The sequence below is a fragment of the Panthera onca genome, chromosome X (assembly GCF_046562875.1).
Source record: "Panthera onca isolate mPanOnc1 chromosome X, mPanOnc1 haplotype 2, whole genome shotgun sequence".
NCBI lineage: Eukaryota > Metazoa > Chordata > Mammalia > Carnivora > Felidae > Panthera > Panthera onca.
In genome coordinates this window covers 108,963,295-108,986,717 of record NC_138357.1, presented here as the reverse complement: position 1 = coordinate 108,986,717, position 23,423 = coordinate 108,963,295, and the positions used below count along the sequence as shown (strand labels likewise).

The window sequence follows — 23,423 nt, the reverse complement described above, 5'->3', positions numbered from 1 at the left end:
GGTTTGTGTGAAGGTATTTTTAAAATAATAATTATGACTACATTTTGGGAAATCTGAAACATTTTAGTGAATAATCCTGTGCCACACTTAATGAACAGTTGGATGGGAATAAAGGTTATCTGTGGGTTCACATTCCTCAGTAGATGAAATGTTCAGCACATGTAATGTTAGGCCTTTATTTAGCATGAAGAGCCAAAATCAAAACTATTCATCTCCTCATTTACAGACCTCGTTGAGCAGAGCATGATTCTTGACTCTAGGGAAGAATTCTGAGCTTTCTCTCCGTGTTTAGTCTATCAAAATCTTTACCATGGAAATGTTAATACTAGAAGAAACTCATCTCTTGCCTCCCCTAAGAAAGGACAATCTGTTTTGACTAAGTTGAGAATATACAGAAAAGGAATCTTCTATATAGTTAGCAACCTGCTCTCACAGAAAGATCGATTTCTAACTGAATTGTATGGCTGGTGGTGGTGGTGGTCGTGGTAGGTATATGAATATTTTCCAAGCTAAATAACTTACATAGGCATCCAGACTTTTAACCCAACGTTTCTGTAGTTTTTGTAGCTTCTGTAGTATTTGCTTTAATTGTCTTGTCTATCAGACATCTCAACAACAAATAACAGTTTCCCTCTAGTTAAGTGCCCACTTGATTGATTTTTCTAAGGGATGTCTAATTAAAATACCCAAATAATCACTCCCGAAGTTGAAGATTGATACGACTGTCCTCAAAATTAGGAACGTATTTCTCTACTTGCTGATCTTAGTCATATGTAATTGCATGGGAGAGACAGAAATCCATTTATTCGTTCTTTTTATGGCCCCATGCTGAACTAATGTCTTAAATAGTCTCATGATTAGAGCTTTTATACAGAATGCTCAAACACCTCTAGATTCTACTTCACTGTAGACTGTTCTCTTTTTCCTGTCCCCACACTTAAAGGAACTTCTGCTGATGTAGGGACGTGGTGTTGAGTTGCTTTTGTTATTCTGCCTCACATGCTACTGATGACAGTTAGTTCAGTGTGATATATGGTAGCGATGGCCATCCAGCTGGAGATTAATAACTGTACTGGAGACAAGGATATTGGTAATAAGTACTGAGATAAAGTGACTGTTTTCTGAAGCTAATGACCAAAAAGGTTTCTTCCTGTTTCACAAGTTAAATACTACCACTGCGCATAAAAGTTGTCCATGGACTGAGAACAAGAGTCCATATTGTTTTTCATTTTTGTCTTAGAATCACTGCAGGGGGAGTACAATCTACATTAAGAAAGGAAGCCATCTCCATAGGTAAGGAGCTTTAGGAAGACAGTGGAAGAGTGTGGTACTTGACCAAATGCTACCTGCCCAGGAACATAGTTCTAGGTTATCAAGAAATCAGGTTGTCAAAAACAAAGGGACAGAAGTCAGGGTAACAATATATGCTTCTGAATCACTTTTCAAAAAAATACATCACATACCCTGTTAGTTTCTGTCGTGAATAAATGGTGCTGACCGAATAAATGTGTAACAAACATTAAAAATTCTGCATATCTGAGAATCTGTATCATTTAATGTCTTAGTATCGTTTACTTCCATGGAGAATTTCTCTTCACCACATAGCAGTGATTATATCCCTCGAACTCTTATTTCCTAGGACATTTACATTTCAGTGTACATTAGAAATACAAAAAGCGTCAAGTAAGAATATTAAATACATTAATTGCCTAGGAGGAAAACAACTCTAGTGCTTTATCCCAGGACCTGATGGAAACATTGAAAGACTTGGAGGTATCACAGAAAGCTCTAATTCACAGTTTATTTTGTGCCCTGGTCCTTGTTGGTTCCTCTATACAAAGTTAAAATTGAACTGGTATTTTTTTGAAAATCACAAAAAGCCCATTTAAAGACGATATCTCTGAGCTTTTAAGGATGTTTTTGAAAGACTCAATTTTACAGTGAAAAATTGATATGTGTTTCCTCTCCCCTTAAATTCTGCTCCAGAAGAGCAAATACATACATGCGCGCGTGCGCGCGCACACACACACACACACACACACACACACACACACACGCGCGCACACGCACACGCACATAAAGGGAGAGAAACACTAGCTAATCTAAATTGGGAAATGAAGAGGGCTTTTTTTAAGCATGAAAATTTCATCATCTTGTCAGCTGGCAGAATGCCTGCTGTGTGGATTCACAAAGGCTAAGAATTACACTTTCATGAAATTTTCCTCACTAACTGCCCTGGTTAATTTGAAAGATAACCCACTGTTCGAATTCATTCCTCAGTTGGGCGGTGCAGGTTTTATCTTTGATCTGACAAAGCATTTGTGTTAATCGTTTTGGCCCTCCACTAGACACTCTTGGGATTGTGCTTTTACAATAAATGTGTCTGTGATAGCTCTTTAGTCTATTATACTTACAATAGATCCATAGAACTGGTAATTAATTCTCCACTGCTTTGGAAATGGGAAGAATAGGTGTAGCTCTGTCAAGTGCTGCCGGGAAGTTTGTTTAGCTGGTTCATGTTTGAAGTGTTCTCCTCAGCTGTCCACGAAGTAGCCACCGAAGAGAGTCTGAGATTGAGTTGCGGTCTACCCTGAAGACTTCCTGATAAATGGGAAACCTGACCCCTCTTGCTACCTGGGAAGGGTATAGTGAGTGGGTCATTTACTTTCTTCTCAAGTACTGTTAGTTATAATATTCATTGAACCCTTATTTTTAATACTTAAAAGAGCCATTTGTTTCTAAAGGTGCATTGTCAACTAAAATCCATTCCTAAATTCTCCCTGATGACTTGCTTATGCAGGTTTTAGAGTTCCGGTGGGACAACACGGATCCCTCACCAGCCTTGTAGCCTTTCTAGCCGCTTGTAAAGGAGCATTACTTACAGCACTTGACCGTGGTATTTTAATGTAAAGGTGTTGCCGGCCCTCCGTCTAGAAAACATAACTTGGAACAACTAGTCACTGCCATGCATATGATGACTGTCAGTTGCTTGGATCAGAAATTGGTGGTTGGATTCGTTAGAAATTTGCTTTTGGTCTTACAGTTTTAGAATCTTCCTAAAGGAAGCTTTCTGAGGACGGGCTGTGCTTTCTTGTGTGGTTCACCTGTGATCTCTGCCACAGCCCCTTGCTCTCAGTAGTATGTATATTTTAGTGGTTAGTAACCAAAGGAACCAATAAAAGGTTACACTTTCATGTGTTTCCTTTAAATTCTTTTCTTACAGTGCTGTCATACTAGAAGAAGGTTTATTGTTAGTATACAAGATTCTCAGGTTAACACAAAATGCCACATCAAATAAAATCATGAGAACATTGACAAAGTTGTTTACTCTGTCTTGCATTTTCTATGTCACCGATTACTCCTGATTTCATTATATGCTGATCTGCAACCTCATAGCTTTACTTTCTTTTCTCCCCAAAGTATCCGGCAAAGAGGCATCAGACCAGAAATATCTTCATCATGGTGCAAAATCACATCGTGCAGGAAAGTACTCCTTGTCCCGATAGCAGTCTTACGCTGACCTCTGCTTCCTCTCGCGCTCCCACTCTTGCCCTGATTTTTTCCCTTTTACTCCTTAGTATATTGTGGCATAAGTCACGTTTAAAAAGTGTCTTTTGGACCTACCTTTTTGAGGAATTCCAACTCTAACGTCCAGTGTCAGTTGCCTCATGATGCAGAGACTTTGTTAACCTCACATGTGGAAGCACCTAGTAGAGAAGGGAGTGCGCTCGACCACCGATGCTGAGCGTCGGTGTGGTGGCTGTCGGTGCCTCTGAGAGATGGCACGTGTCCGGGAAGTGGAGTGGGATGTTTTGTAGTATGTGAAGAACCCATGGTAAACTGGGGTTTTTTTTCCCATCTTTACAAAGAAATAAAAGCCTTTTAGTTTTGGAATGGATATGCATTTCTTGAAGACAAAGTTAATAACAACCACCACAAATAACGTTAAGGGAGACATTGAGTCGGAGGTACCTTTTATTAAAAGTGCAAGGAGAACTTGGTGAAATATTGGTTAAACTATTTTTTCCAGCACAATATGTACTCATTCAGAGTCACAGACAGAATCCATGGTGTCCCACTGTGCTTGATGAAAGAGCATTTCTTGAGGAATACGCAGAACTTGAGGAATTAATAAATCTGAGAAATGAGAGAGCAAGCAGCCTCCCGCCCTGCCGTGCCCCCCCCCCACCCGTGTAAATCACCAACATGGCTACTCTCATTTCTCTTGCAAATGTGGCAGTGTGTCACGACAGAGCTCTGTTGTGCAGGTGGATCCAAGGGTTGTAGAGCCATGCGGTGGTGTTCAGTAACTCTCTCCTGTTCCGCTGCAAATATTTGGTGTTCAATAACCCTCAAAATTTCTCATTTCCTACCTGTGGTGATACGGGCTGTTAGTTTTTAGGTTAGCGCTTGCAATATGCAGTAGTGTCACAGGTATGTGAGTTCAAATAGTTTAAACTCTCAGCACTACTGGAATTCCTGTTTATTTCCTGGCCTCTGCATTTATATTTAGAACGTTTAAAAAGGATAAATTGGGTTTCTTTTTTGTAAAGACTCTTAACAGCATAATTATAAGTGGTGCAGAAGGCACGCAAGGAAGCAGTACATCTCCACCCCGTTCATTCAGCTTTGCACGCAGCCGAGTCCGTGCTGCCCAGCAGTGCTGGGAGAAGGATCGTTTCTGGAGGAATCCATAAAACGCATCCTAAATCTCATTAAAACAAAACAAAAAAGAACATAATGAGAATTAATGTTTCTTCTTGCTCCCCACCATTTGACAAGGAAGCCAAGCATACATTTACACCACGGACACCAATCACATTTTTTAAATGTGGTATTCGAAGCCCCAGGCCCATCGGTGGAGTGTTCGTGTGTTTTTATTAGTGAGTGGCTTATTTTTCTTAGGTATGAATATCAAGCAAGGTGATTTTTGAGTCACGTATAACATGTCGCTACTATGCCATGGTGGGTTCTCACAGAAAAACTAAGAAATGGAATTTGGTGATGGTTGGAGTAGAATGTCACTGCAAGCAAATTTATTGTTGTACAAATCTAAGTGAATAATTGGTCTAATATAATCCCCTGAGACATGCCAAAAGCAGCTTACCAGGGTATGAATATCAGCTATTATAAAAGGTTTCTCAAAAGCAAATTGGATCAGATAGAGCCTTATATGCCACCCGACTCGTCCCTCATAGAAGAACCATTTACATGTACTCTTTAGTTAGCACAGCACCTCTTTATCTTTGGTTTCATTTCATCTTAATCTTGTGGTGTGGATCCTGTCCAGGAAGGCTCAGAACCAGAGCATGATCTTGAGGAACTCACAGGAGACCCACACCAAATTCTGAGGTGCTCTGACTGCAGGGAACAGTGTTGTGTATCACGGACTGACCCTGAAGCTGCCTGCATGATTTGAGCTCGGACCACAGCTCCTGCCTTGCCCATGCCTTTCCCTACGTTTGCATATTCTTCCTCCTGAGGTTTTGGTTTTGTTGTTTTTTTTTGTTTTGGCCCAGGTTGGGGCAGGTACAGCCATGGCCCTTGCCTGTCCTTTCGTTATGTTCCGCAAGTTTAGCGCGTCATTCTGTCAGTCTTGAGACCATCTGCTGCTAGCCTCACAATAGACTGTGCGGTTTGTACTCAAACACCTAGGTCAGGGTTCCTGTCTAGTCGCTTGCCTGTTGTGTGACTTGGGCTAGTTGCTGAGCTTCTGCAAGGCACAGTTTCATTCTCCTGTGAAGCGATGGTCATGGTACCTGCTGTGTAAGTTCATACAGAGGACTGTCTGGGAGGATGCATTTAAAGTGCTTAGAGAGTGCCTGGAGTGCACATTATTTTTTAATTTATTTTTTAAATTCATTTATTTATTTTGAGAGAGGGAGAGAGACGACACTAGTAGGGAGGGGCAGAGACAGGTGGAGACAGAGCATCCCAAGTAGGTTCCTGTGGTGCCAGCGCAGAACCTGATGCAGGGCTTGAACCCACAAAACCACGAGATGATGACCTGAGCCGAAACCAAGAGTCGGATGCTTAACTGACTGAGCCCCCAGACACCCCTGGAGGGCGCATTATTAGCGCTTGTTATTCCTTCCTGAGATATGGTGGGTGAACATGGCTCACTTGTGTTCCTGCATACAGTCAGAACCCCCAGAGATTCAGACCTGAGCTGGGGCCTCACCGCCTGTTCAGAGGTGTCCATTAGAAGCTTTTGTCCTCTTGCTGCTTTGCCTCAACCATCCAGTTCAGAATGATTCTACACCACGCTTCTCGGTTCTCCCTGCAGTTGGCCACTGTGGTAATTCGTTTTTCAGTGTTGTTACATAGGATCCTAAAGTGAGCCTTAGGAATGGACACTAATAAAGGCAGCTTGAGGAAGTGATTAAAAGCAAGGAAAGGACACTAGACCCCGACTTCGAGGCCCAGCACTCGGTATTGTGTTCACCCTGATACGTTCTCAGAAAGATGCTACGAAATGGGTTCATGATATATTCGGAGACATTGGTGCTGTCAAGTGATTCTGTAAAGTCACGATACCATCAGGCCTATGACCGTGCTGGGGACCGTCCAGCATTCTGCCCAGTATATATGGTAAGACATCTGTTCACGAATAACCGGTTGCTCACCATCTTCCCTGTAGTCACCCTTCCCGGAGGAGGCCGCACAGGCCCCAGGCATTAGCATTGGCGGGTAGGCCAGGCCGTGAGGCTGACTGGGGTGAGAGTCCAAAAAGCTGATTATAGCCCCCCAGCAAAGGGCTAGCCTGGCAGCTGAAGGGAAGCCTGGGGTTTCAGCAACTTGTGATACGGTTCGCCTCCTCTGAAGGGAAAATTGGAGGTTTTTTGAAATGCTGAGGAAATGCCATAGGAGTTGTCACATATCTGAAAACAAGCAGGTAAAAGCAGCAAACTGCTTGTGCCGAAACAGTAGAATTCCTTTCTTCAGTTTGATTTCTCTAACCTTGTATATTTAGGAAAAACTCCACTTGAGGTCTAACTCCAGTCGTCTAGAGCTCCTGTCTTGTAGTAGAGTAAGAAATTGAACCAGAACAGATTTCACTTAACCTTTGAAAAGTGAGATTTTCACACCGTTGACCTTCTGGACTTCAAGGAGCAAAACAGAACTACGTGTTTTCTGCTGCACATGTAAACGAGAGAGGGAGGAGAGCGCCTCAAACAACGGATGTCTCATGTTTGGTTTTCCTAGAAAGCATATGTTGCGGTTAACATGTGGAAATGGATAGTTAAAGATACAAATATCCGCATCATGCCATCTCGCTTAGTGTTCTGTTAAAAGGAATAACCCTGTAACTGTTCATGAGGGAGTTAATTTAGCTGCCTTTCAGAGACACTAGAGAAAAATTCTCAAAGCCTGGATTCTGAAAAAAAATACTAATAAAAATTAGAGCACCAGTGTTGTATTTTATTTTTATATATTTTTTTAAATATTTATTTTTGAGAGTGAGAAAGAGTGTGAGCAGGGGAGGAGCGGAGAGAGAGGGAAACACAGAATCTGAAGCAGACTCCAGGGTCTGAGCTGTCAGCACAGAGGTCGACGCGTGGCTCAAACTCATGAACTGGGATTTCATGACCTGAGCCGAAGTCAGGTGCTCAACCAACTGAGCCACCCAGGCGCCCTTGAGCACCAGTGTTTTGTAATTGATGGGTACTGGTTTGTTTTGTGCTTCGTGTAAGTCAGGAGTGGCTTTACCATATGCTTATACCAACGCTATAATGTGTTGGTTTCAGTTTGATCTTGAAAAGCAGTATGCAAGTTTTTGTCCTGTTCAGAACTCACCTCGGGGCACTTGGCTCAGTCACTTAAGCACCCACCTCTTGATTTCCGCTTGGGTCATGATCTCTCAGTCGTGAGATTGAGCCACGTGTCAGACTCAGCACCGAGTGTGGAGCCTGCTTGGGATTCTCTCTCCCCCTCTCTTTGTGCCCCTTCCCCATTTGTGCTCTTTCTCTCTCGAAATAAATAAATAAAAGAAAGATGTTTTTAAAAACTCACCTGACTCTTGGCACCCCCTCAAAAAAAAAATTTTTTTTTTAACTGCTGCAGCATATTGTAAGTCAGGGTGGCTGATTTTGTGAAGTACACCATCCTACTTGTTTGCTGAAAGTCCCTGGCCCCATTTATGCGGCATAGGTGCTCAGGCTCTTTGGCTCTTTGAGAGGCTTTTCAGGCTGCTGGGAACCTAGATGTTTTGCTAGCCTAGGTCTCAGGAGCTCTTGGTCAGGGTAGCAGGCCATCAGTGTGCATCCACCAGCAAAGAATGTCCAGAAATTGTGCCAGGAAAATAACCCAAACTAACCCATAGCCCCGGATCTATGTCCACATGTATACTAAGAATTTAGAAACCATGTGGATGGCATCATAGGTCATCTTAGGATAATTTCTCTCAACTACAGCTTTCTGTCTAGTGATATTCAAGAGCCACTGCTTTTAGGGATTGATCAGTAAAGAAAGATCACAGGAGAACCTGGATTCAAGAAAGGCCTGCTTAAAATTTCACAGCAAATTAGACTCTCATGCTGATGAGTATATGCAGTGATATAGCACAGTGGTTTTCAAACCTTTTGGTCTGTGGAACCCTGTACACTCTTAAATTTCTGAGGATGCCAAAGCATTTTCATTTATGTAGGTTATATGTATTCACATTTACTCGATTTTAAATTAACACTGACACATTTACAAAGCATTAACTCCTTTATAAGTAACAATGAACCTACTCTATAACAACATTTATAGAAAAATAACTATTACAAGCCAAAATAATTTAGTAAGAACAGTAGCATTGTTTTACATTGTTGGTTGTTTTTGTTTTTTGTTTTTTGTTTTTTGTTTTTTTGTTTTTTTTTTTTTTTTTGCAAATCTCTTCAGCATCTGGCTTAGAAGTCAGCTGAATTCTCATATCTGCTTCTGCATCCAGTCAGTTGGAATATGTTATTTTGTCGGGAGTATATGAAGAAAATTTGGCTTGCCACAGATACGTAGTTGGAAAATGTAGGAGTATTTTAATAGCCTTTTCCATTAATTGTGGGTATTCTCTTTTGTACCTATACCAAACCTTGTAATGTGGTGGTTTCTTACAGGTTATTTTCAGTGTGGAATCTGAAACCATACCAATAAACTTTTTGTACTCTACTGTTCAAAAATCCATTATCTTGAATGGCATATGGTATATGACACTCTATTTCTGCTTTCCAAGTATGCAACTTTTTGGGGTGAGTGGTATTGGTTCATTTTGAAAATGTATCTTTAAATTTAGATACAGTAAAATTCACTCTTGCGTGTAGTTCTCAGTGTTGACAAATGCACAGAGTTGTGTAACTGCTACCACAGTCAAGATTTGGAATGCTTCCGTCACCCATATCCCTTTCCCATAATTACCGTATGCTTCTTCTGTGAGTTACGCTTTTAAAATCAGTTCCTTTAGGTGGCTATCTTATCTTGGGCAGTACCACTTTTGCTTACAAAGCACCATATTTCCTGTCCTTCTCTTCCATCTGGGATCCACCATAGCGAATGTGTTGCCATTCCCAGAGATGTGCAAAATGAAACTTTGTAATGTGTGTGTTTCTTTGCTTAGCTAGGGTTGGGTAGGTACTTGATCTGTGAATATAAACTGAAATACTAAGGGCAATTCCCACAAAGAATGTCGGAGAAAAGTTCTGACATTTCCATTGGGAATTTTAGCTATGAGGATTTGGGAAAGAAAATGAAGTGATATCTTCAGTCATTACTTTTCTTGCAATGAGTCATGAAAACAACCTTAACATCATGAGCAGCAGTTCCAGCACGCAAGTAATTATGTTCACTGTCCCAGCTTTCTAGAAACTAGACCTAGGTCTTGAGCCACTTAAAAGGATCACTTAACTTTCCTATATTCAAATATGCATTCATTTTTTTTCAAATACGCATCCATTTCAACCCACCCACGTCTATAGCAGAGTTTGTTGTTTTACATATTCTAGCACATTGTTAGATTCATGTAACCACCACCACAATCAGGAATCAGAATAATTCCAGTGACCCCAAAACTCCTTCTTGCTGTCCTTTTCTAGTCACCTGTCCTCCCACCCTGACTCTGGCAGCTATATCTGTTCTTGTCACTATAGTTCTGTCTTGTCAAGGTCATAAGGGTGAGAATTCTATGGTACACCGCCTTCAAGACTGCCTTCTTTCACCTAGTTCCTTTTATTGCTGGCTATTATGCCATTGCATGTATCAGTTTATTTGATCCATTCACCCACTGAAAGGTGTTTCCAGTTTTTGGCAATTATGAATGCAGCTGCTATAAACATTTGTGTATAGGGTTTTCTGTGAGGGTATGTTTTCATTCTTCTAGCATAAATACATTAGCAGATTTGCTGGCTAAAAGTGTATGTTTACTCTTTTAAGACACTGTCAAACTATTTTTCAGAATAGTTATACCATTTTTCATTCCCACCAGCAGCATATTTTAAGAGTTCCAGTTTCTAGGTATCCTCACTGACACTCGGTATTGTTGGCATTTTTTATTATAGCCATTCCAATAGGTGTGGTGGTATCTCATGATGATTTTAATTTGCAATTCCCTGATGGTTAGTGGTTTTATATTCATCCTTGTATTTTTCAACCTGTTGATATGTTTATTTGCCACTCTTATATCATCTTAGGCAAAGTGTCCAAGTTTTCCCCCGTTTTTTATTTGGATTGTTTGTTTTATTACTGTTAGGTTTTCAGGGTTTTCTTATATATTCTAGATACAGGTTCTTTGTTGGATATGTGGTATGCATATATTTTCTCCCAGTCTCTAGCTTGTCTTTTCATTCTCTTAAATGTGCATTTCACAGGACAAAACTTTTAAATTTTGAGGAAGTCCAGTATGTCATTTTTTCATTTTATACATCATGCTTTTTGGTCTTGTCTACAAACTCAGATTTTACATCTAGATCTCTGATCCATTTTGAGTTCATTTCTGTTTAAGTTGAGGCTTAGGACAAGTGGGTTTTTTTTTTTTTTTTGGACTATATAATCCAATTGTTCCCACACAACTTACTAAAAAGACTTGTTTCTCCACATTGGATTGCTTCTGTATTCTTTGTTTATTCCTTTACTAACACCACAGACTTGATTACTGTAGCTTTATAGAAAGAATTAGTGTGATTTTCCATCTTATTTTTTTCAAAAGTGCTTTAGCTCTTCTAGTTCTTTTCCCTTTCCATAGAAGTTCAGTCAGTTTGTGTTTATCAACAAAAATTCCTGCTGAGATTTTTCTTGGAAGTGTGTTAAATCTATATATTACTTTGGGGGGAATTGATCTCTTTATTATGTTGAGTCTTCCAATCCATGAACATGGTATGTATCTCCATTTACTTAGGTCTTTTTTTTTCTTTCATTAGCATTTTGTAGTTTTCAGCATTCAGGTCAGGTATATGTTTTGCTAGATTTATACTTAAGGAGTTTGTTTTGGAGAAACTTTTTTTAAATTTTGTTTTCCAATTATATTTCTTAGTATATCAAAATACAGTTATGTAATTTTTCATTCTGCTATTTCTGTAGTTCAGAGAATCACAGGTGAATCAGCTCGTTCTCAAAAAATACTGAGGGCTCATGAAACGTTAAAAATACTCTATATAAACGCATAGTTAATATGCAGCCCTTAAAATTTATTTTATAAATCTTTATTTTTGGCTCTAATATTTGGCTACAGAATACTGTTGAGTTTTTAAAAACACCAGCTTAAAGAGTGTCACGTAGGGGCGTCTGGGTGGCTCAATCAGTTAAGCATCTGACTTAAGCGACAGGTCACGATCTCACATTTCATGAGGTCGAGCCCCGCGTCGGGCTCCGTGCTGATGGCTCAGAGCCTGGAGCCTGTTTTGAATTCTGTGTCTCCTTCTCTCTCTGCTCCTCCCCTGCTCACACTGTGTGTGTGTCTCTCTCTCACAAATATAAATAAACCTTAAAAAAATTTTTTTTAAATGAAAAAAGGGGTGCCTGGGTGGCTCAGTGGGTTAAGCGTCCGACTTTGGCTCAGGTCATGATCTCACGGTTTGTGAGTTCCAGCCCCACGTCGGGCTCTGTGCTGACAGCTTGGAGCCTGGAGCCTGCTTCAGATTCTGTGTCTCCTTCTCTCTCTGTCCCTCCGCCATGTGTGCTCTGTCTCTGTCTGTCAAAAATAAAAAATGTAAAATAAAAAAAAAATTTTAAAAATAAATAAAAACAAAAAAGAGTGTCATGTAAAATATGTGTGTATGTGTGTGCATGCACATGCTTAGATTTCTAGAAGGATGTTTCCCATATGTCAAAAGTCATGTCTGAATGGCGAAAAGTTCAGCTGATTTTTATGTTTTTTATATTTTCTCTTTTTGAAGATTTCACAATAAGCGTGTATTGTTTTCATTAGAACAATGAAGCTGCTGGGGCGCCTGGGAGACTCCATCGGTTAAGCAAGCATCTGGCTCTTGGTTTTAGGTCAGGTCATGATCTCATGGGTTTGTGAGTTCAAACCCTGAGATGAGCTCTGTGCTGACAGTGCAGAGCCTGCTTGGAATTCTCTTTCTCTCCCTCTCTCCCTCTGCCCCTCCCACACTCGCTTGTGTGCTCTCCCTCTAAATAAATAAATAAATATTTTTTAAAAAAGAACAATGAAGCTGCTTAAAGGAGAAAAGAAAAATGAAGCAATGAATTTTAATATAGTCCTTATTAGTAAATGAAATGGAACAGACTCCAGTCCTATTTGAGAATAAAGTATTTGCATCTTAGAAATCTTGATGTTGCCCCAGCCATTTAAAAACCCTAAATATTTTTATGAAAACCAAGGGAACATTTTAAGAAAAGTAGGACATTCTGAAAATGCTGTGTTTGGAATTTTTCATCATGGCATTTTTTTTTCTGAAGTTTTATTTTTAAGTGATCTTCACATCCATTGTGGGGGCTTGAATTTACAACTCTGAGATGAAGAGCTGCATGCTCCTCCGATTGAGCCAGCCAGGCATCCCCATTTCTTTTTTATTATATACTTGTCTCTGTATTAAGCAGAGACAGTGGATCTTAGTCTTGATTGTTCATTAGAATCACCCGAGTACATTTTAAAACAAGTACCTGATGGCTTAGTACACCTTGGAACATTAGATTTGAATTTCTGAGCGTGGGCAAGGACTTTGGTGTTTTTAGAAGTTCCCTTGTGTGATTACTAAACTTTCAAAAAAAAACAAATGTTGGTAAATTCTAATGTAATATAATAATAACCACTAAGTATTTTAAATGTTGCTTCTGTATATGAAATATCTGATTATTATTACATGTAAGATTTCTCTCTATATATGAAGTTATGAAAAGGTATATGCTTTCACACCTGTATCAAGTTCAACACATTCTTATAGATGAGAAAGGAATTAAATTTCTAAAACAAAATGAGTTCTTATTTGACTGCAAATAATGCTATTAAAGAAAAAAAACCATAGCGTCTTTAATATTTCCACGTTTTTCATGGCATATCACTGACATTTGACAAATGGCAGGTACTTAGCATTGCTCAACCTTGTCTCTTCTCTGTTGTGGCTAGGATTGTATAAGCCTAGGCTTAGGAGTATTTATGTGTAGAAATGTCATCTTCCCTGTATCTCTTCTAGGAGACCCTCTGTATAATGATTTCATGACTTCATCCACTCCTGTGTATGCTGAGGAATTAGCTTCTTGACGACAATCTGAAGTGGTTCTATGATATGCAGTCCTGTCACCACCCTCTCAGTCGTGACTGTGACTCACCATAGTCTCTATTTGAGTAGCTTCAGCTTCCCATCTGTATGAGGTGTGTAGTTTTTCTCAGGCCTAGAACTCCACTAGCAGGGCCCAAAAGTCAAAATGGGGCAGGGGAGGTGTTGGTTAAAGGGTACCTAGTTGTGGTTGCGTAGGGTGAAGCGTAGAGATGTGGTGTGTGGCATGTGGCTGTAGTTAGTGAGACTGTATCGAAGAGTGGGAATTTGCTGAGTAGATTTCAGGTGTTCTCATCAAACACAGGAAGGGATAACTCTATGAGAAGACATGTTAATTAGCTTGACTGTAGTCATCATTTCACCGTGTGTATCAAATCATCATGTTGTATGCCTTAAATATATATAGTTTTTATTTAAAAAATTCACTTACAGTAAATAAATGGGACGTTCCCTAGGTTGCATTTGCTAGTGGTCCTTGGAAGAATCAGATAACAGTAGTGGGATTCTGCAACTAACTCACCGTGCAGCAGCAACTTGAATGAGAATAGAATACTCTCTCTGTTTTGAACTATTTTGAGCTTTTAGAGGGTTGCTGTGTGAACTTTGAAAATGTTGCTAACTGACTTCCCTGTCTTGTAGGACTGTCAGAACCATCCTCCCTAAACACCATTTTTTTTCTCATCTCACCTACCAAAAATATTTAATGTATTCTAAATTATTTTGAGACAGAGAGCATGAGTGGGATAAGTGCAAAGAGAGAGGAAGAGAGAGAGGATGCCAAGCAGGCTCTGCACTGTCAGCACAGAGCCCAATATAGGGCTCGATCTCACAAACCATGTGATCATGACCTGAGCCCAAACCAGGAGTCAGATGCTTAACCGACTGAGCCACCCAGGTGCCCATTTAATGTGCTTTAAAGCAAGCGACAAATGGTTTTAAAATAGTATTTCATTACATTAATATACATTTTACATTACCCTGTGCATTGCCATTTTCAGAGCATTTTCACAGCCTTTGTTGATTTGTTCCTCACAGTAATCTTGTGAGGTACACAGAGTGATGTCCTCTAGTATGTCCCAGCTCAGGATAGTAGAAGCCCCCAGGTTGTCTGCGTTGGCTATCACGGTATTGTGTGTTCCTCATGCCGTTACATTGCCTGTTCCTCCATTCTCACTACTTGAATTTAGTTCTCCATTATCTTATCCTGAGCTTTCTCCTTGATCTTCCTGTCTTGGTCTGTGGCCTTATCAGTCCATTCTTTACACTTGTTTCCAGTTTACCTTTCGAGAATAGGGTTAGTAATGTCACATTTCAGCTTAAAAACCTTCAGTGGGTTTTCATTTCTTGCAGATGAAAATCCAAATTCCTTAGTGTTGTGTTAATCTTGAAAAGCTAGTCTTTCTCCCTTCTCCCTCCTCACCATCCACTGCGGGTCCTCTGCCCTCCACACAAGAGAATTTGGTGTTCCTCAAAGATCCCATGTGCTTTTCTCCTGCCCGGCCTTCACTCCTTCGTCTCCTCTGCTTAGAACCACACCCCACCACTCACACTGGCCCACTGTGTGAGCTTCTCACGCCTTCAGTGGCACAGTGTCTGTGCCAGCAGCTACCCAGGAAGAATGGCTTCCTCTCTCCCGTGCTCTCTGTAACCCTCTGTGAGCACCTATTGCCCAGACTGTGAGCCCCTTGTGAACACGAGCTGTGCCGTGTAGGGCTGTGTTTTGCTTCGTGTCCCTGAAGCAGAGCATAGTGCCAGGGACATGGCAGACACAGGACTTAAGTATCTGAATAGAGGAGGAACTTTGGGAACCTTCAGAAAGACCATCAGCAGTGTTTATGCTTAATGTAGTAGTGACTTCTTATTTATTTATTTTTTTACCAAGTATGACTCTACACTTAATGGATGGTATTTTCTGGAACATCCTCTTTAATGTTTCTCATAATTTACATTTCAAACACCTTACTAATCTCCAGAAGTTTAACTTACTCTTGCATCTCTCTCTTTCCCTCCCTCCCTCCCCCCCCCCCACACATGCGTGTGCACACACACACACACACACACAAAATGTATTTTCACCTTAAAAAGTGTCCTTGCTTCTTGAACTAAAGGTGTGATGTTGATCTTTCCTTTTCTCTAATAGCGCTCTTCCTGCCCCCTGGACCATGACCAGGAAATGGGCTTTTTAGCAGCAGTGCTGGTTTTCAGACTCCTGTTTGCATGAGTTCATCTTAACACTGGGTACCCATGTCTTTTCCTATCAACAGCAGAACTAAGTACCCAGACATACAATTTTGAGAAGCCCTTAGCACCGTGTGTGTGTGTTGGTACATTTGTGCTTTTGTGTGCTCTTCTATCTGTAGCGGACACATAGGCACTCTTGCAGAAGAGTAACGGGGCCTACTTGGTGTTTGCTTCCTGTTGGAGAGTTGTTGTGTTTATCCTGTCGTCATTTGCTCACTGATGCTTGCCATGTGTTAGGGAAAATCAGTATAGGTAGGAAAGTGGCTGATGATAGAATGTGAAATCTAGACTTCCAGAGGGGGCCTCGAAAAGCTCATCGTAGTCAGGTTTAAAAGATGACCCGAATTTGTGATACAGGATTAAATATTTGGGGACAATAGTAACACAGTATCTCCCTTCCATTCTGAAGTTGGTAGTAAAAGCCACACTGCAGGGATATGCTCAAGCAAGGGAACAGGCTTGAGTTTAGATGACATTTTGTTTCACATCATCAGTAACAGTTGATAGAACAGCTATACTTTTTTTACTCTTCCCTGCCCCCCCCCCTTTTTTTTAACAGGTAGAGTGAAGCATAATTTGCAACTCTTGGAACTTTGCAAAAGACAACGAACCGACCAGATAATAAGCCCCAGAGAAAAGGGAATCACCCGAGACACACACTGGGTAGTAGCTTTGTATGAGCAATATCCCTTCTCCTTCAAAATCATATGGAAATAGTCCCCCCACCCATTATTTCTGTTGAGGCCAAGAATCAGGAAAATAGCTTTTGTGTTAGGCTTCAGACTCAAAGTTTTATTATATTAAACTGCAGGACCGGGTCTTGACACGAGACCCTGTAGGCGCCCATTACAATGCCATGGGCTCAGTGGACACTGACTTTTCCATCAGGTCACACACACCAGCAGCTACGCATTCCCATTTCTGTGTTGACAAGCAGGTGGCTTGTAAGAGCAACGTAGTTTCTAAGCTAGTGCTTTACATGGTTCCTTGACGATCTTTTAGGTGATTGCAGTCCATCATTATAGAAGTCACTGCTCGACGTGCCTCACGACGTTTGTTTTGTGTGAAGAAAACTTGGACTGTGGGGAAGAAACAGAGTAGGTTTTGGTAATGTGACAAGAAGTGGATGCATATTTTGGAAGTTTGGGGAACCTCTTTGTTGAATTTATAAGTGAGGCACTTTTAGGATGTCTAATTGTTGCCTATCCAGAGAATCTGCTTCAGGCTGCATTTTGAGCTGCATAAATGGATAGGATAATGTTTATGAAAACAGGTTCTAAGTAATCCTTATTTCTTTCTCAGCTCCGGAGCTAAGTGTCCATAGCAAAGATTATGTAAAATATAGACTTGCTTCTTTATGTTTATTTTCATAACATTTGATTTATGACGTAAGAGGTTCTAAAAATCTGGTAATGCTTGGTTATACACACTTTTATAAAAGTCAAGAATCATTCCTTTTCTTCTATAATAGACAATCAAAATAAGCAGTTTGACGAGATGGATTTAAGACAGCAAAATTGTTGTGTCTTCAGCTGTGTAAAAGAAGTGCTGTACCTTGGACCAGAAAACGAGTATTAGCGATGGTTCGGTTAGTGACTGCAAAAGCAAAACAATGTATCATGGTGTAAAATACAGTTCCACATGACCACATGTTTGGCTGGTACTGGCCAGCAGAATTTAGGGAGCAGTTAGCACTAAAGGGTGTTCTGTTTCTTTGCACGAAAGTACATTAATAATGAAATCTTACAGTGCCTTTGTCGTTGATTGCTATGGGGAGAGATTTTGTCAAGTTTTGTTGTTCATGTTTGCTTTTTAAAGGGAGTGGGGGTGGAGTGTTTGTCATAAATCTATCCCCCCCAAAAGTTGCCTGTTTCTCATTTTCAAAACTTCCCCTGCCTGTACAGTCTTTATGGGCTAAAGCTGCATTATTGTTTGTTTTGGATGTAGAAGTTGATCGGCGCATTGCTTTTTAATGTGAAATTATAGTGTAGTGAGTTAAATGATAAACTTATTGTGCAGGGATACTTTTCTTTCTTCTTTTAGAGTTAATCTTTAGCAGTCTCTATGTTCAGAAAAAAAGATACCGTTAAAGACCCCAGATTGCAAAAGCAGTGCCACTGCTTCTGAGAGCTTTGGGGCAATCCTCTGATGTGTAATTGCTTTTACATCAGTCACAAGAGAGAGACAAGAATGCGCTTTCCTTGAACTTAACAGTTTGGGCAATTTTCTATAATCCAGTAAATACAAATTGTAGCTTGATTATTCATCTACGTCTGTCAAGCAAATTTTAATGGATGAATGAATGAGTCAAATCTATGCATGGAAATATACAAATGTGCAAAATATGGGTCTAATTACCAGGCTGCTGAATTTACACAAGGTCAGGTAAACAAGGCACCAGTGTAATGATTATTAATTGTTAATAATGCCTTTGGGAAAACATTCACATTTTCCTTCTGAATACCTGTTTCCCTCTCTAGTCATTTTCAACTCTGAAAATTTTAGCTGGTCTAAAAACACAAAAATATTTTTGCCCTATTTTTTTCCTTTCCCTGTAATTGCCTTCTAATTCTTTTAGAATAACACGTAAAATATAGTACATTTTTCAGGACCCTGTGGAAAGTCACAGTTCAGTATGATGGTGAGAGACTTAAGGCGGTGGATGGGGGGTAACACTCACACAGCAGAATGAAATAGCTTTCTTTTGTCTTCATTGAAGGGATGAGCATGCCCCCCCCATCCTCCACCCTCTTTTCAAACATAATCGACATTCTAAAACACAAAACCAAGGTGGTAATAAAGGAAAGGAAATCAAAGCAGGCTTTTTTCCCCTCTATTTACCATAGTAAGTCAACATTTGACTCTGTCTTGATATTCTATAAAATGAATGTTGGAAAAAGAATAATATCAATGAGTAGTTTCCCATCGAAATGCCCAAGGGCTGAAATAATTGAGGGAGTACTTGCCGAGGTTTTTCTTAGTTCAGTAACTCTTGATCACTGTGCAGTTTTGTAGCTGTGCTATCATTAAGGGCTCTCCATGTCTGGAAGGACACCCCCCTCTCCCAGCTTTAATCCAAAAGTCATAAATTGTAGAACTAACGTGTCGTCTGCGGGTCACCCAGGCGAAAACACTGCATCTTGAGAGATCTATCTTTCTGCCACTGTGCTTTGAAAGTCTTTTGAATATTTTGCATTAATGGTACTGCTGCAGTGTCTTGCTGGGCCATCTTCTCATCCTCGCAGGCTCGACATTTAGAAGTTTTTCCCCGTGGCTGATCTAAACGTTCTTCTTTCTGTTCTAGGCCTCACTGCCTGCTACCCACCCGTGTTGTACGTTATGTGAATACAAGTACCTTCCCCTGTGTTTCCTTTCGAGTATTTGTAAATAGCACTCATCTTTCTCTTTTATTTCTTTCAGCTCTGTACTTGATGACTCGGTATCATTTCTTCAAATTTTTCAGCTTTCATGTTTGTTTTTCTGGAACTCTGTATTTTTTCAGCATGGTTGCCCTTTATGGGTTACATAATACTGCCAGTAAGCCAAATGGATTTGGACCATTTTTTGACCTTAGCCCTATCCTCTTTTATGGTCCACTCTAGAATATAACAGACATGCTTTATACACACTCATGGGTGCTGTCGTGGTTTAATTAACTCTATACAAAATTAGGGCCCAAGTCTTTATTCTGGCATTTGAGACATTCTCTAATCCAGCCTTTGCTCCCCACATGCTCTCTCATTCATTGCCACTGTCGAAATCATGATTTTTCCATACGGAGAAATAATGATTTCATTAAAAGAAAACCCCCCTCTTGTTTTCTTTTCTTTTGTTTTTTTTTTTAACTGCCAGGATTGTCCTCACCCACTTCCTATCTCTCTCTGTTTAAATTTTTCTCACCTTCAAGACCCAAGCTGATCTCAGTTGTGGGAAGCCTTTTATTGACATTACAACTTGTTTTTCCTTTGAATTCCTAGAGAACTTTGAATGTATAACTTTTCTCCCACAATTTCTTTATTAATGTCTCTTGTAGTTATATTCTTTCATTTAGCAAATAATTGTGTTCCCTATAAGCTTGTAGACTTGCGGAGAGCAGGGGAAAGGAGAAAGGCTAGTATTTTTTGAGCTTTCAGACACTTGGCTAAACATTTTTTTTTACATACATGCTATCATTTAATTCTTGTAGCAACCCTGTGAGGTGGGTGATATTTTTTCCATCTTTACAGATAAAGACGCTGAATCTTGTAGTAAGAAACTCAGCCAGTGTTAGAAGGAGAGTAGGCTGTAGAGTTGGGATTTAAATTTGGGCCTCTCCAGTGCAAACCCCACACTCTCTTTTCAGGAAGCATCTTCCATGTAAGAGTGACAGTTTGCATCCTGCCCTATCAGGTTACTAGAAAATTCAGAGAACAAAATAGGTGTTCAGTAAATGATTGAATTTATCCCTATGGAAGTCTTAATCGCCTTAACTGCGTGTTTGTTTTTTTTTTTTTTTTTTAACCCATCTGCTAATGGTAAACCTTAGTAAGGGCCCTCTGTATTCTCAGCGATGGCCGATACACGAAAGCTTGACAGTTGTAACTCCCACATAAGACTGTTAACTTGAGACATATTCTTTTTTTTTTGTTTGTCTGTTTTTCAGCTTTTCTCTTGTTGATCCCAACGTTCACTGGTATTGTTAAATGTCACTCTTCTCATTTACTATTTGCATTTCATTTTCAGAAAGTAAATCTCATTGTGGTAGCATGAATAATTTATGCTTCTGTCAAGGAACTATTAAAACACTAGAGGTTGAAAGATATGCACATTACAAAGTTGGTGTAAAAACTAAGGAATATTTCCGCACACCCCCCCCCCCCGCCCCCGTGTTTGCTTCCCCCCCTACTCCCTGGAGTAAACCTGAGGGTTTACTGAAGAGCCACGGTCTTGCTGACTTCAGCTTTGGACCCTTTACAGAGTCGTAATTATGTTTACAGATAAAGAAAACTGGCTGTTTTATCTTTAATGGAAAATAGGCCTTTGTAGTTTTGGGGGGTTGTTTACCTTTTTATTTAAAGCAGGGAATTTTTTATGAGGTCTATTTATTCTTGAAGAATTAGTAGTTAGGAGGATCAGAAAGGAAGATTGCTCAACCTAAGAATGAGAAGAATTTCAATTTTATGAACACAGGCAGTGCGACTGAGCTTTGGGATGACAGATCTCTGTTTTAGGTGTCTGAGGTTTCTTCTTATCAACTTCTGTGCATATGGAGAAGTTCAGCCTATTTTGCAAACAGTTACTAATGCCATAATGCATTTTCCCATATCTTCCATCTGAATTTTTTACTATTATTGATTGAGGATTCAATTGAGAAATGTGTTTAGAACCCTGCTTTCTGTGGTAATCACAGAAGTCAGTGGGAAGACAAGAAAATTGTATTGAAAGAAATTGTGTGCGTGTGTTTTGTGTTTCAGCATAGATTATCTCTGCCAAAATAATAGCTGTCATTTTGTTCTTGTTATATTAGTGGCCTGTAGCTTACCACTACTCCTTTTGCCTTACTTTTCTTCTGACCACTGGCTATTACCCTCAGCAAGAAGACCTTTTTAATTGAATGTCCAAATTTGAATGATTCTTGTCCTAAATACCACCGTGATTTTGATCCGTTTCAAATTAGAGAGCCCTGAGTTGCAACCTCTCACCTCAACATGAGAGCCCTTTAACATTCAGATACTTTGAAACTTCAGTTCTGTTTAGAATTTCATATCATGCCCATCATGGGGGGGAAAGATGGAAAATGTATACGCTGAGCCTATAGGACTTCCTGCAGTGCTTATTAATCCTTTATGGATCATTTGAAATGTTTCTAGTTTATTTAAGCTTTGCTGCTTGTATCAGATTGTTCCTATGAAAAAAGAAAAAGTGATCATGCTTTGAATTTTTAAAAATGATCTCACTTTCAAGCAAAAGCACTTTTATGCTCCATTAAAGTTGAATTTGCCAAACTCTTACATCGCATTAACACAAGCTTTACTGGATAGATAAACGTGTTGTTCAAAGACTGACTTGAACTTTACCAAACTGCATATTAAGATTTTTTTATCTTTATACTTCTTATTTCTTAAATTATTTTAAAACAGACTAGTTAAAATAGACTAGATTTGCCTAAATGCACTACTTTAATGACAAAATAATTTTTTCATTTGTTTTAAAATACTACTATTGATTGGAAACTGGTTTTTTGAGTATGAGGCTAAAAGAAACAAAATTATTTTGAGCCGGTAATTTCACATTTGCTCGTATTTGTTTTATATAGTATCGTTATTTCGATAAAACGGTTGATTTTTCTTGAAGCTTGTAGAAATAATCATTTTGACGTTTCTAATTTTTACCTGGGTGGATCGTGTATTCACTATTTTCTTGAAGATTTTTGTAGGTTAGCCCATAAAATTATGATTCATTATTCCCCCTTTCAATTCAGTGGGTTTTCAAAAATATGCATAGGACATCCTCTAGTTTTCTAGAAGTTAGGCTGTTAGACTCTTCGTTTTTATTTATTTCATGAAATTTTTACCTTGGAGATAATCTCCAACTCTGTATCTTTTTGACCTAAAGTTACACAGTAAATCCTAGTTTCATTTGTACCTTGCTTCCTGGCTCCCTAACACTGTCATAGGGACTTGGTCTTTCCTTTGTGTCTCTTTGGCCTTGAGGATTTAATTTAATGTGTTTGTTCTTCAGGAAAAAAATGTAAGTTTTCTACTTGAAATGACTTTCTGTATTTTTTTAAGTACATGAAAACTTTACAAAGTATGATGTTTTATTTTATCCAAAAATATATATCCATGCTCTTTTTAAAGCAGTAATTTATATTAACGTTTATAGTGACCTTGAAAAAATATATTTTAATGGTAATGAAAGTAGAACTTAATATTAAGCTAAATCTTTTTCATCTTTCATAGATTCTACTTTTTTAGCTGTTGAGTCACTGGGGTTCTTAGTAAGAAGGAAAATGCATTTTCGGAGAATTACTTTTTTACAGCAAACAACGGATTGTACACACAGAGGAAAAAGAGAACCTTTTATATGCCTTGTGGAGGGAACAATCCAGTTATGGGAAATATTTAGCAAGTTCTTTTAACGTTACAGGTCACCGTTTCTGAGAGATCGCTGGTACCTTCTTAGCAAGAAACTGTATTAACTTTGACTTCTAATGTAAAAATCTGCACTGAATTCATTTTTCGCTAATTCACTTTCTTCTTGTTTCCCAGTGTTCCCCTGACCTTTCAGAAATATGTAGTTCATGTTTTGTGCTTTACAAAAGCTCCCCTTAGGTTGCATTGAATAACAGAGAGTTGAATTATGAGCATAATGGCAGTGCGCTGTGGCATTTCCAGTCCACGCTCACTTTGAGTCCGCTAAATTTATAAATGAAGTATTTTTTAACGTTGTCCATGTTAGGGAAAAGGTTAAATAATGCTGGGCTTCTCTTTG

General features: G+C 39.4%; 1 protein-coding gene across 1 annotated transcript in view; it reads left to right on the top strand.

The window, feature by feature from the left end:
• The window catches only part of POLA1 (DNA polymerase alpha 1, catalytic subunit), a 303,543-nt gene that overhangs the window by 154,040 nt on the left and 126,080 nt on the right, over positions 1-23,423 (top strand). The gene's annotated exons all lie outside the window — the stretch shown is intronic.